We start from the raw sequence: 13,972 nt of genomic DNA on the forward strand, positions 1-13,972 counted from the left end.
TGTACATCTCGTAATAGTACCGGCCGTTATCATTGACGTGGACCCATGTCCTATTATGTCGGTTCTCAGCCATGATTTCCCATTCCTCGCCCACCTCTGGTGGCGCGCTGGTGTTAAGAATGACGGTATTCTGGAGTGGCAAGTGCTGCATAAAGGTCGTCGGTCCTTCCCAGCTGCCGGCCATTCTCCATCCGATACGCTTATAGTCCCGGTAGACTACTTCGTACCTTGCCCCCCACGGTGGACCCCCCAAGCCGACAAGGCCTGGTTCCTGATAAGTAACCCCGGTGGCTACATTGGTCCAGTGGCGAGTGTTACAGCTAACCTGATACAGGCTCTCTTCTCTTTGGGTAACTTCCCAAGTTTCACCCACTCCTGGTCCTGAGAGTTCAGGTTGAGGTGGCCCCGGTTCTGGAGTCCACTCAGGTTCCTGGGCCTCCTCCTCGCTGTCACTTGGCATTAGCTCTGTGTCGTCGTCTGGCCCAGAGCTGTCGTTGTCTCGATACACATAGTCCTCAGGGGGCGTGCTGACGACGGTTTGCTCGAGCTGATCCACGACGCTCGCGGAATCTCGCTCGCTGTCGTCAGAATCGCCCAACTGGGTGTGGATGTGATTCTCCTCGAGCTCGTCTGTAGTCATGTGTCGATACGTCGCGGCGAGTTGTCGTGTTGGTTCATTGTAAGAGCCACGTCCCATTGCGTTGGCATGTTTCTTGTCTGTCCACGACTTCTTTTGTCGATGAGAGCTGGCCATGTGACCAGGGAGGCCACACTCGAAGCATAGCTTCTTCTCTCGTCGCTCGCTCATGACTTTCTTAGATAGCCCGCCGCTGCGTGGCTTTCCTTGATGACTTGGCTTCCGGAACGTCGCATCGAGTTCCATTTCCCGAGGGTAGAATGGTTTCTTGTTATTGCCCCCTCTTCCTTGGTGCATGTGCGTTCCGGAGCGGTATTGGCCTTTTTTCTCGAGTGTCCTCTCGTAATTTCGGTTGTCGATCTTGACAGCCATCTCGATGAGTTCTTGCAAGTCGGTAGGCGCGTCCGATCTTGCTATCTCATCTTTCACTCCGTCTTTCAACCCCTTGTAGTACTGTGCCCGAAGGGCGTCGTCATTCCAGCTGGTCTGATTCGCGAATTGCTGGAAGGCGGCAGTATACGTGGTCGCTGACCCGACCTGCTTTAGGTTCTGGATGTTCCGTTCGGCGGTACGGTTCTGATCAATGTCGCCGAAGACGCGGTTGATCCTATGCTCGAAACCTTCGAAGGTCATAAAGATCTTCTGGGATTCCTTGGTCATTGCCGTGGAGACTCTCCCATCCTTGGTTCGGTTCTGAATGTAGTCCGAGAGGAAGGTCTCGATCCAGTTGAAGGCAGATCCCCGGAGAAAGGACGAAGCCCAAAGGACTTTGTCAGTCTCCGTGGCGAACTGGTGACCGTTGAAGCCCGTATAGAGCTTAACCTGCGTGAGGTATGCTCTGAGCTTGGATCGGTCTCCGTTGTAGAGATCCGGGGCGGCGATCTTGGGTATGTTCTTTGGGTCGAAGGCCTTGGCGGGAGCCGAGTGGTCGTTCGACGATCCTTTGACGGAGGACATGTTGTCTTCGTGAGTCGGTACCTCTGACGAGAAGGTGCTCAAAGTGTAACGGTCCGGTATTTACTCGCTGTAAATACAGAAGGCTGCAGTTGATCTCTGATGATCGAGAGGTAGGTGTATCACGTAGACGGGAAGACAGTTACTAAGTATCAGAATACTATTTGAAGTTGAGCACGAAGCTCCTATCTAATGGCAGACATGCCAGTCTTATATAGAACCTTCGTTCTCCTTGGATCCCTTGAGATACTGGATCCTTGGATACTGGATCCTTGGATCCTTGGATCCGTTCCCCCACAAAGGGATCCAGGGATCCAGGGATCCATCACGTGACCTATCGTCCACCGTGATCTAGGTAACCATTACTACCGAGCGTGAGTGTACAACGGTACCACTCGCTGTCCTGTATCATTCCCTGGTCGGTACTACCCTATTGATAGCACTGTTCCTTCGTCGGTACCAATGCCCCCATAGTACCACTGATGGTACTATCAGCATCTGGGTGCCAACCGTAGCGCTAAGGGATTCGTAACAGTAAGAGAGTTAGAAAAGCTTTATCTAAAACTTTAAGGTAAATCTAGAGTCTCTATTTAAAATAATAGTATCTAGTAAACCTTAGTCTAGAAAGATAAAGGAAAAATACTTAGCTACTTACTTAGATACTATAGTAGTTATCTAGCTAGTAAAGTACTTTATAAATTTTATAGCCTTATTTATAATAAAGAGAATTTTATTATTACTCTGCTTTAATAAGGAAAGACCTTTAAAGAAGTTAAAGGAGAGGACGAAAAGTAGCAGATTTAGATAAAGTATTAGCTATAGAGATCCCTATAGGTATTATCTACTAGGTTTAGCTTTATAACAAATAAGGTAGTTAGTAGTATATTCTCGAATTCGCTAGTATAATTAAGGAATATAAAGTAGTAGATAAATTAAGGAATAAACGCGATCTGCTCTAATATAAGCTTAATTATTATGAGCTATCTTAAAGATTTATTATAAATAAGACTAAGGTATATACACGTGTTCTATATTATTATTAAAGAAGAATAAGAGCTTAGAATCGGGATCTAGATAATAGTATTAAAAGGTATTCCGTGATCTATTCTAATTACCTTAAGTCTATTTATTCTATTTAACTAAAAGACTATAAATCTTTCTGAAGACCTAATTAGTAGGGAGAGCTTTTATAATATCCTTAAAGAGAGTAAGCTTAATACTAAAAGTTATAGTAACTTTACCTTATACTTCTTTCATAGATATAGCTATATCTACCTAGTCCTCTATAAGCGGTACTACGCTTACCTCCTTCGTAAGTAATACTACGCCTACTTAGTCCTCTACAGGCGGTACTACGCCTACTTAGTTCTTTATAAGTAGTACTACGCTTACCTAGTCTTTTATAAGCGGTGCCACGCCTACCTTATCTATAGTAATCTCTTAAGTATTATCTATAAATCTAATCTTCTTTTTACTATAAGATTTAGTCTGAACTAGAAAATATAATATATAGTAAAGAATAAGGGCTAAAGCTATCTATATAATAGAATAAGGAGCCTTTTAGATTAGTATCCGGGATAAGGTATTGATATTAGTATAGGACTTTCCTAGTTAATAAATAATAGTTATAAAGGAAGTGAACTTTTAAAGAAATAGATACTAATTTACTAGATAGTTAGACTATTTACCCTGAACTACGCCCTTATCTTAGAAGGCTTAGACTATTAAGCTATAATCTATATAAACTATAAGCTTCCTACTATCAACGAACTATAGTAATTTCTATAAAGCCTAAACTAAACTGCCGGTCTTTAATTCTATAAGCTAGTAATATTATTCAGCTAGTATTAGATCTCTAGATAAATATAAGACTATCCTTTTAACACTATTATTACTAACTTAGTAGATAATAATACTATATCCTATTTCTTTACTTCTATTAATATATAAGATAAAGGGCTTAGAGAAGTCTAGAAAAGCTAAAGTAGGAGCTAAATATAAATAGTCTTAGAGAGTCTTAAACACGTCTTTATATTCTTAAAGAAGCTTCTTGTCCCTATTAATAGACTCTAGTAGGGTCTTCTTTATAGTATAAGTCCTATAAGGTGCCTTCTTAATAGAACTACCCTTAAAGCTTATAGTCTTTACTATTTAAAGTAGCCTACTAATAGCGGCGTAGTAAGAGACGAATTTATAGTAGTACCCGAAGAACCCTAAGATTATATCTAACTCTTATAAAGTACTAGGGAATTAAATAGCTTTAATAGCTTCTACTTTTTCCTTTACTATACTTATACTTAGCTAATCTACTTAGTAGCTTAAGGCCCTAATACCTAGTTAAGTAAAATAATATTTAGATAGCGATAGTATAACCCCTAACTAGTATAAGAGAGTTAATATAGTACGAAGGTCCTTAATATAAGTATTAATATCCTTTAAGAAAATAATAATGTTATTAATATAGACTAAAATAAATTACTAGAGGTATTTACTAAAGAGTTTCTCTATATAATATTAGAAGAACGCGAGAGAATTAGTGAGGCCTATAGTACTAACTATAAATTATTTATAACTACGATATTAGGTAATAAAAGCTATCTTCTATTAATCTTCTTCAAGTATAAGCTACTAGAAAAAGCTTTTTATAATATCTAGAGCTAAAAAGACTAAAGTACTATTTATAGCTAATAGAATATTATCCTACTTTAGTAAAGGATAAGTATCTAGAAATAGCTTAGTATTCACGCGACGAAGATTAATAATAACTCTAGGCTTATTATTATAGTAGACTATAAACGCTAGCGACGCTACTAGGTAAGGCTTCCCTAGTAGAATATCCTTAATAACACTTATAGCTTTAAGAGGGTCTAGAATTAAATCTATATTCTATTTATCCTTTACTAATATATTAAAGAGTACTTACTTAAGATCGTTTAGAAGTACGCTTTCTTTAAAAGGAATAAGTATCTTAATACTATTATTAAACTATTCTAATTCTTTACAGAATAAAGGGCTATTATTATAGATTACCTTAAGAATCTTCTAGTAAGCTTCCTCTCCTTATATTTTAGATATATAAGCCTCGGAAATATTAATATACTTCTCTATTAGTAATACTAAGAATAAGTAGCTATCTAGAGTCTTCCTTTCTTTATCTAAGCTAAGAGGTTCTAAACCTTAGAAGACTTCTATAAGACCTAGATAGACTCTAGTAAGTTCTAAGTTACTATTAATATAATTTAGTAGTCCTAGGATTTATCCGTGTACTATTTTAATAAGAGCGAGGCTGAAGTTAGAGTAAGGGATAAGCGCGGCATAGCTATTAGTAATACCTTTAATAAGGGATCCGAATATACTAAGAGTAGAGTTACCTTAAGATTTAGGTATTATTAAGTACCTGTTTTAATATATTAGAAGGAGTTAGTATCGAATCTTTAGGTTAACCCCGGTACTAAGATAAACTACTACGGATTCTATAGTATATATAATAGCTTAAGAAGGTTTCAAGGTCTTCTTTATTATTATAAAGAAGTGGGGTAGTGCTGTTAAAGTGCATAGTAAGTAGGGACGTAGAGGACTACTAACTAAACAGGTAGTAAGAGTAAAAGAGAGAAGATAATATATTCGTTACACGCTATCGTACTTATCTATATAACCTTATAGAACAGGCTAACTATCTTCCGACCTAGAACTATACTACCCTACTATATACGTCCCCTTCTAACTAAGTAGTCGCCCCCTAACTATATCCCCTAATATATTATATAAACAAAAGAAATATACAGATACTCCTTTTAACTATCTACCTCTATTATATCGCTTATACCTACTACTAAGTACTTCTCAGCCTCCTCTATAAATAATAAGCTCTCTTTTAATATGATCTCTATTACTTTCTCACTTAGCTAATTAGCGTTAGCCTCTACTTCTTTTATTAGAATACTTATAGCCTCTAATACCTCTTTTAGGTAGTAAAAGGACTTCTCTCTAAATGCCTTCTTCTCTACCCTCCTTACTATCTTAAAAGCCTCTATAGCTATAACTAGTGCTTTAGCTCTCTACCTATTAATAAAGCTATAAGCTACTGCTTAATCCCCTCTTAATAGAATATTTCTCTAAGCTATTACTACTAGCGAACTCTATTATTATCATATAACTAGAGTATTAGATAAAGCACTTAACCCGGAAAGTTTAACTATAGTAGTAAACTAAAAAGGAATAGCTCCGTACTAATTTATAAGACCTAATAAGGTAACTAAGAGTATAGTGAAATCTTAATAGAAGTTAGCTAGATCTCTCTAAGTTCCCTCTTTTATAACCTCTAAGGTTTCCTTATTATCCTGAATTATAATAAACTATAATAAGATAATCCGATGAACCTTTATCGCGAGCTTAGTTAACTCGTATAAGATCTTTAGTAGCGTAATTCGTATATCTCTAGGGCTATAAGGAGTCCTAACTTAATCTACTCCTAAGACCTCTATATCTTCTTAAGTAAACGTTTAGTTTATAATTCAGTAAATATAATAGTTAGTATCTTATCCTTACTTATAAATACGCGCCTATTACTCGCCTAGCTTATATTATATCCCCGGATAATAGAAAGTATAATTATCCTTATCCTCTTAATCTAGTAAGATACTACCTTAAATTATAGTAGCCCCTTGATTAGTAGTAAGTATATTATTAATATTTAAATTAATATAATAGAAAAAGGTTCTATCTCCTAGTATAGTATATTTAGTATAGTAGAAGTAATTAACTAGTCTCTATTTCTTATTAGGATAAAGAGCTATATATAATATATAGTAGGCAGAGTCTTAGTATATAAGCTACTAGGTTACTGAAAAAAATATATTCTATAGTTATCTAATATTCTTACGCTTATTAATCTCTTATAAGTAGTACTAGTATATATTTAATTTATTATAAATTTACTTTCTAAGAGAGGAACTAAACTACTATTTAAAGAGAGAGTAAATAACTTATCTATTCTCTTCTTACTATAGTAAGATTATTAGATCTTAGCTATTTAGAATTAGCTTCTAATTATAATTAAATAATTTAAGCCCCTCTTTCTTATGAAATTTATAAGGTCTAAGCCTATCTAATAGGTAAGGAGGGCGATTAACTATATGAAACTAAATATAAGTCTCTAGGTCTATCTTTAGCTTTCTGATTTCTAACCTCTTATTATATATAATATATAATCTCTTAATAGCTAAACTTTCCGGGAGCTACTTTATATAGAGACTTATACGCTCTACTATTAATCGTAAGTAATTATAGTAAACTCGCTGAAATCCTAGTATCCTACCTAAGAGCTTTATTATTACTACAATTAATAGAACTTTCTTTCCTCTTATTATAGTTTTCTAGCTAGTAATTATATCCTTTCTATAGCTATACTTCTACTTATCTCCGCTCTTCTTATTAACCTCCTGCTTTTCCTATTCCTCTAGTTCCTCCTTAACTAGGTTAACCTCTTCCTTATTAATCTTAGCCCTTTTCTTATATATAAACCTAAACTCTTTTATAGTCTTACTTATTTCCTCTTAGCGCTAGGACTAATATAATTAAGAAGCTAAGGCTACTATAGCGCCTATAATAATTTCCCTTGCTAAGCGAGCTAAATTATTAATATTACTAAGGCTCCCTTCTTCCTTACTTATAGCTATAGGTATATCTTTTAATTCCTTTATAAATACTCCTTCTTCTATAAAGCCTCTTATACTAACTTATATTCTAATACTCCTCTATTTCCCCCTTAATAACTTCCTCGCCTTCTCTCCTCTTACTTTCACGCCTATTATATAAGTCACGTTTATTATAATAACTTCCTTTACCTTAGATATCTCTTAATAAAGTAGCCCCGAGACTTATCTCTAGACTTCTAAGTTAACCTATAATTTAGCTTCTTTAATAGATATCTTTATAGAAGCTTATTAGTAGTAACCTATAAATTCCCCTGACTTAGTCGCTAGCTAAGCTAGTACTTCCGGGTCTATTTAGTTCTTTGCTATACTCTTATAAGCTTTACCTTATTTATTTCTTTTCTTTATATTATTAATAATTATAACTTGAACTTCTATCTAGGACTAGTAAAACTTATCCTTTAATATATAGATCCGGAATACTCCTGACTTTTCTATATACTTATATACTTACTTAATAAGTTCCCTAGCCCTATTATAGTACGCTATTATAGTCTCTAGGACCCTTAACTAGGTATTATACTAATCTTATAGCAGGATCCTATCCAGGTATATAACTACTTTATTAAAATTAGTAAAGACTAGTAATCTATCTTCCGCGGGCACTTTAACTAAGCTTATACTTATATCTCCCCTGTTATTTATAGCGAACTATCGTATCTGCGTAGTAATTTAATTATTATAGCGCGGAATATAAGGAAGTTATTATTTTTTTTAAAGAAAGTTAAAAGTTTTAAATTAGAAAAAATCCCTAGCGCTTTAAATCCCCTTCTAAAAGCTCTTATACTTCGCTTAGTAGCTTATAGCTTACTATTCCTTTAATCGTATTATCGCGCTACCTGCTAGTAACTAATATATAATAAATAACTAGTAACTTCTCTACCTTTTTCACTTTTCCCTCTTAAAATTCACTTTTTTATTTACTATCTTATACTTCTTCCTACTAAATTTATCTTTTCTATAGCCTCGCTACTACTATTCGCTTAATATAAAAACCCTCTTACGCTTTTATTTTTTTAAATTTTCCTTTTTCCTTTAATAACTATTTTTCTATAGTTATCTCCCTCCCTTATACTATTATTACTATCCTTATACTTTACTACTTTCCTTGTACTTTCTATACTCTTAACTTATACTTCTATTACTTCTATTACTATAGTATTACTTCTAAAGATTATCTCTACTTAGTATATCTTAGAGTATTCTTTATATAGCTTAACCCTTAGTATAATCTATATCTAGGATATTATAGCAGCTATCTGAGCTAATAGGACTATATATTTATCGGATTATATAGTTAGCTTCCTAGTCCTTACTTTTAATAAGTAAGTCCTTACTAAGATAGAAGTATCTAATAAGTAAAAGATCGATTTTCTCTTATATCTTTATATATATTTTAATCGGAAGTCTATAAGTTATATTTTCCTTAGTCCGGATAACCTTATTATAAAGTTTAATAATATACCTCTTTATAGTAGTATTACTATAGGATCTAATATAGATACTTCGGACTTAACCTTTATCTCTATAAAGAAGTATAATAGTTATAAGTAGTAGTATAATAAGTACTTATTTAGTAGTAGTAACTCTCTTAATAACTATAAGAAGAAAGAATTATAGAAGTATATTAAGTCTAAGCTCTTAACTAACTTACTTATAAAGACTCTTAGCTTATTTTCTAAAGACCTTTCTACTCCTAGTGCTATCTATATTAAGAGTACTATTAAGAAAGAGAAGCTTACTAAGAAGAAGACCTCCTTTATAAAGAAATCGAAAGATACTAATAAGTATATAAATAGCGCCTTAGATTAGGATAATTCCGACGAAAGTAATACCCTTACTATTAAATATAAGCTTATATCTATTACTACTACCTCTACTCCTACGACCTCTAAGAAAATCTTATTCTGAGTTACCTAGTCCTCTAAGACTACTCTCTCTCTAGAGAAAGCTATTAATAGTGATAAGGATACTAAGGTTCATACTAATATTAATAATATTAAGGATAAGGATAATAGTAACTATTCTAAGAAGAAAAAGAAGAAGAGATCTACTAAGCGTTAAGCTCCTAAGATTACTTCCGGAACTACTACTAGACTATACTAAGCTTACCCCTATTATAAGGCTATTATAATTACCTCTACCTTTATCGCTAGCTATTCTCCTAAGATTAAGTTGCTTCTTAATAAGTATCCTTAGTAATACCCCTGTAATAAGAGTACTTCCGACCCTACTAATACTTAGTTCTACCTTATTACTTATTAGATATACTTCAATCTTAAGTATATTAGTTATATTAATAGCGCCCCCGCCTAGGATATTAATAGTAAATATTATTATATAACTTACTTTAAAGAATATACTTATCGAATTATTATTAAGGCTATTCTTACTAAGCGCAGTGTACTAAGTAGTTCTTCCTTAGCTTACCCGGCCACTATAAGTAAGCACTTTCCTCTCCTAGCTAGCTATAGTACTAATAATAATAGCGATAATAAGAGTAATGAAGAAATAGATACTAATAATAATAAAATAGCCGAGAATACTACCTCCTTAGTCTAATAAGTCCTCTCTACTACTATATTTATTATCCGTATAGATTTATTTAGTTATATAATTAGTGTTTAAAGCGATTGTTTTCTTTAATTTCTTTATATAATAACTACTCTAAGTATTACTTATAATACTACTTATTTCCTCTTCTCTTAGTTTAACTCTAATATTATTATAAGTAGTTAATAGATAGGATTTAATAATATTTAACTTTACTTATTCCTTTACTTAATAAGTAAATACGACTTATATCCTCTACTTAAAATTCCTAGCCTCCTTAGGAACTCCTATTACCTTATTTCCTTTATTAAGTAAGTTAAATTATCCCGCGGCTTAGTAGCTTAATTATAATAGCTATATACTTACTTTCCGGAATTACTACTTACTTTTCTTCTAGTTCTTAGAGGTCTCTCTCTACTCCGGCTTACCTTCTTATTATTAGTGTAGTACTTAGGACGTTACTTCCTAAGTCGCTCTCTATATTACTAGTTACTACGCTCTCTTTCTTACTTAGATCTTTAGGTTCGGAATTATTAAATCCCTTACTAACTTTAACTAGTTCCTAGATAGAGTTCTTTTTATAAAAGACCTTAAGTTAATTCCCTGAAAATATACTACTAAGTCAAGTGTTATAGAGTTCCGAGAGTATATATATTTCTTTCTCTATAATAGCTGCGTTAATCCTATATAAGCTAAGCTATTAGTAGCTAAGCTTTAGTTTAAAAGATATATTAACTTCTTATTTAGTATTGTATAGTAGAATAATATTATTAACTTTAATTTCCGCTTAATAAATCCGCTAACTAGTATTAAATCTATCCTTACTTATTACTTATATCCTATACTACTTTATAGTTATCTTCTCTAAATCTTCGTTTCTAATCTAAATCTACCTTATATAAAGAGCTAAAGTCTTTACCTCTATCTAAGTATTCTCTTAATCTATAACCCTCTAAGTAAGGACTCCTATTTTAACTAGTAGAACTACCTTTAACTTATATTATATCTAAAATAGTATATACTTAGTTATTCCTTTTACTATATAGTAGTCCGCTAAAAGTATCACGTATAGATTTCTAACCTAATCGCTTATCTCCCTATCTATTATCTTCACTAAGGCATCTATAATAGGTTTATAACCCTACTCTACTATTCTATTCACTAGGGTATAATAGGCTAATACTATTACCCTTTAGATCTTATATTTCCGAGTAAGCTCTTTTACTTACTTCTTATTTTCCGGCCCCCTATTTATAACTAGCTTTCTAAAGATCCTATAGCGATATATTATATCTTCCTAGAGGAAATCTATAATAGCTACTAAAGTTATATTTACTAGGGCTCTAGCTTTAACCTACTTAGATAAATTATCTCATGCTATAACTAAGTAGTACTTTCCTTACTTTAGTAGTAAATATATTATATCTATTCCTACTTTAGCTTATAGAGCGCTAGTCTATATAGGATAAAGCGCTTCCTTTATCTTAGTAGAGTCTTAAAGTTAATAAGCTTTATATGTCACTATATAAGCTTTTATATCTAAGTATAGTAAGTCCTAGAAATACTTTTCTATAACTTTCTAGTAAGTACTCTCCTATCTTTTATAGCCTATATCCTTATAAAGGGATTTAAAGATTATTTACTACTTCTTTTTACTATCTATAACCTTTCTTATTAGAAGACCTTTATTAGTATAGCGATATAAAACTCTATCCTAAACCGCGTAATTTAGAGCTTATTACTTAAATCCCCTGAAGTCCTTAGAGTTAACCCTACTTAACTACCTTAGTGTAAGAAGATACTCTATAATAAGCCTAGAATCTAAACTTTATACCCCTTATAAGTAAAGAGTCGCTCTCCTAGTCTAAATACTAACTTTAACTTAGCTAAACTAAGTATCTATAAAGTTATTAATATCTTCTTCTAAAGCCTTAGTATCTAACTCCTTCTAAGTAGCTAGCTACTTAGATAGCCTATCCGCTATAGTATACTTAGTTCCTAGTATATAATATACTTTGAAATTAAAAAGGCGTATTTAAGTAATCTATCTTATAACTAAAGCCTTAAGTAAGTCCGACGCCCCTTAATTAAACTATATAACTAGAACTATAACATCTATTTCTAAGATAAAGTAGCAGCTAATTAGGACCCTACGAACTTTCTTTAATACCTTTAAAACCCTATAATACTCCCTCTTAGTAGTATTATAGTTTCTTTCCGCAGCTATTTATACTTCACTATTATACCTAATAGGATAACACTTAAAGTCACGATTTAGCTATATTAAGATTATCCCTTATCCCTATAAGCTTATATCTACCGCTAGAATTACTTTACCGCTTCTTTTAGAGATATCTAGCTTTACTAGCGCTAAAGCTATTATTAGAGCTAACTTTAGCGTATCTATTATAAACCTTTCGATATCCTTAAATTTCTACTCTACTCTTTTTTAGAGTAAAAGGTATAGTAGCTTAGCTTTTCTAGTGTAGTTAATAATCTAGATATAGTAGTAGCTATAAACTCTAAGAAACGCCTTAACTTTAGTTATATTTTAATATTCCTACTAGTTAAGTATCTTTATTACTTTTTTATTATCTAGTGACTTACTTTCTATAGTATAGATATAACCTACTAACTTCAAGCTATTAACCCCGAACTATAACTTAGAGTTAATTATAGCCCCTGCCCTTTTTATATTAGCTAGGACTATATCTAAATTAATAAAGTACTTTAAGATATATCTTTAAATACTAGGCTTAACCTCCTTATTATTATATTTCAAGTAAGGGCTTAGGATAGGAATATTATTAATAAATATCTTAGCTCTCTTAAGCTTATAATTCTTCAGAATTACTTTTCTAACCTTATAAAATTATATAATAAAGTTAGTTACCCCTTAAACTAAGGTAATATAGTAAAGGAGACTAAGTAGTATTTAGAATATAGTTAAGTCTCTATTATTTAGATATAAGATAACTTAATTATACCTGGAAAAGAAGTCTATTAGAGAAGTAATTATATACCCTATAAAATCTTCTAATATTTCCTTAATATTAAGCAGTAAGTTAGCGTCTTAAATTATTACTATATTATACTTTATTATAATATCTACTATCTGATACGCTTTACTCTTTTTCTTAACTAAAAACTACTAATTCTTATATAGTCTATAGCTATATTCTAAAGTACTAGCTTTAAGCCTCTCTATAAGTATATCCTTAACGTGTTCATATAGATATTTTAGTACTAGGAATCCAGGCACTTATTAAGCTTTATATAGAACTATACGAATTTCCTGCAGTAAGCAGATATCTTTATATATCCTTCTATATTTAGAGAAGTTAAATACTATTATAGCCTTACGCTTATATAATATTTCCTTTAAAAGCTTATATTCTTATAGCTATAATCTTCCTCTAATTATTATCCTTTTTATTCTTTCTAGTATTAATCTTATCTCACGTAATAACTCTAAGAACTTCAGGGTTATCTACTTATCGAATTCATAAGGTAGTTTAATAAGCCTCTTAACTCTCTCTTATTCTAATCGCCTTTACTTCTAATCTAGCTTTCCTCTTAGCTTTAACTTATCTAAAATTCCCTTCCGAATTAGAATAACTTTATTAGCTTTCTTCTTATAAGCACCCTAAACTTTAATAGTAGGAAAAACCCTTTTTACTTATAAAAGTATAATTAAATCTATACTCCTTAAAAGAATTATATCCTTATCCTTTTCCCTATTAGGCTTAGTAAATACTATAGCTAAAAATACTTTTACCTTTTCCCTACTAAGTAAGTTAAATACGCTAATTAACTCGCTCCTTCCCTTAGTAGATCTATTACTAGAACTACCTACTACTATAGCCTTAGCTAGGCGTTTTCCGGGAAAATATCTGATTTAGTATAAAACCTTATTAAATCCGCGACCTTTACTATAACTTACTTAGTTTAGTTATTATTTATAACTATAGTAAACTAATAACTTCTACTATAAGAAAATAATAAGAGACTTACTATAATAAAAGGTTATCTTAAGACTATATTATTCTCCGCTTATACTAAAGTAAAAAAACTCCTTACTATTAAGATACTTCTAATCTCTATAGTAACTTCC

This window comes from Cadophora gregata (genome assembly GCF_030347475.1).
Source record: "Cadophora gregata isolate MNR1 chromosome Unknown scaffold_2, whole genome shotgun sequence".
Classification (NCBI taxonomy): domain Eukaryota; kingdom Fungi; phylum Ascomycota; class Leotiomycetes; order Helotiales; family Ploettnerulaceae; genus Cadophora; species Cadophora gregata.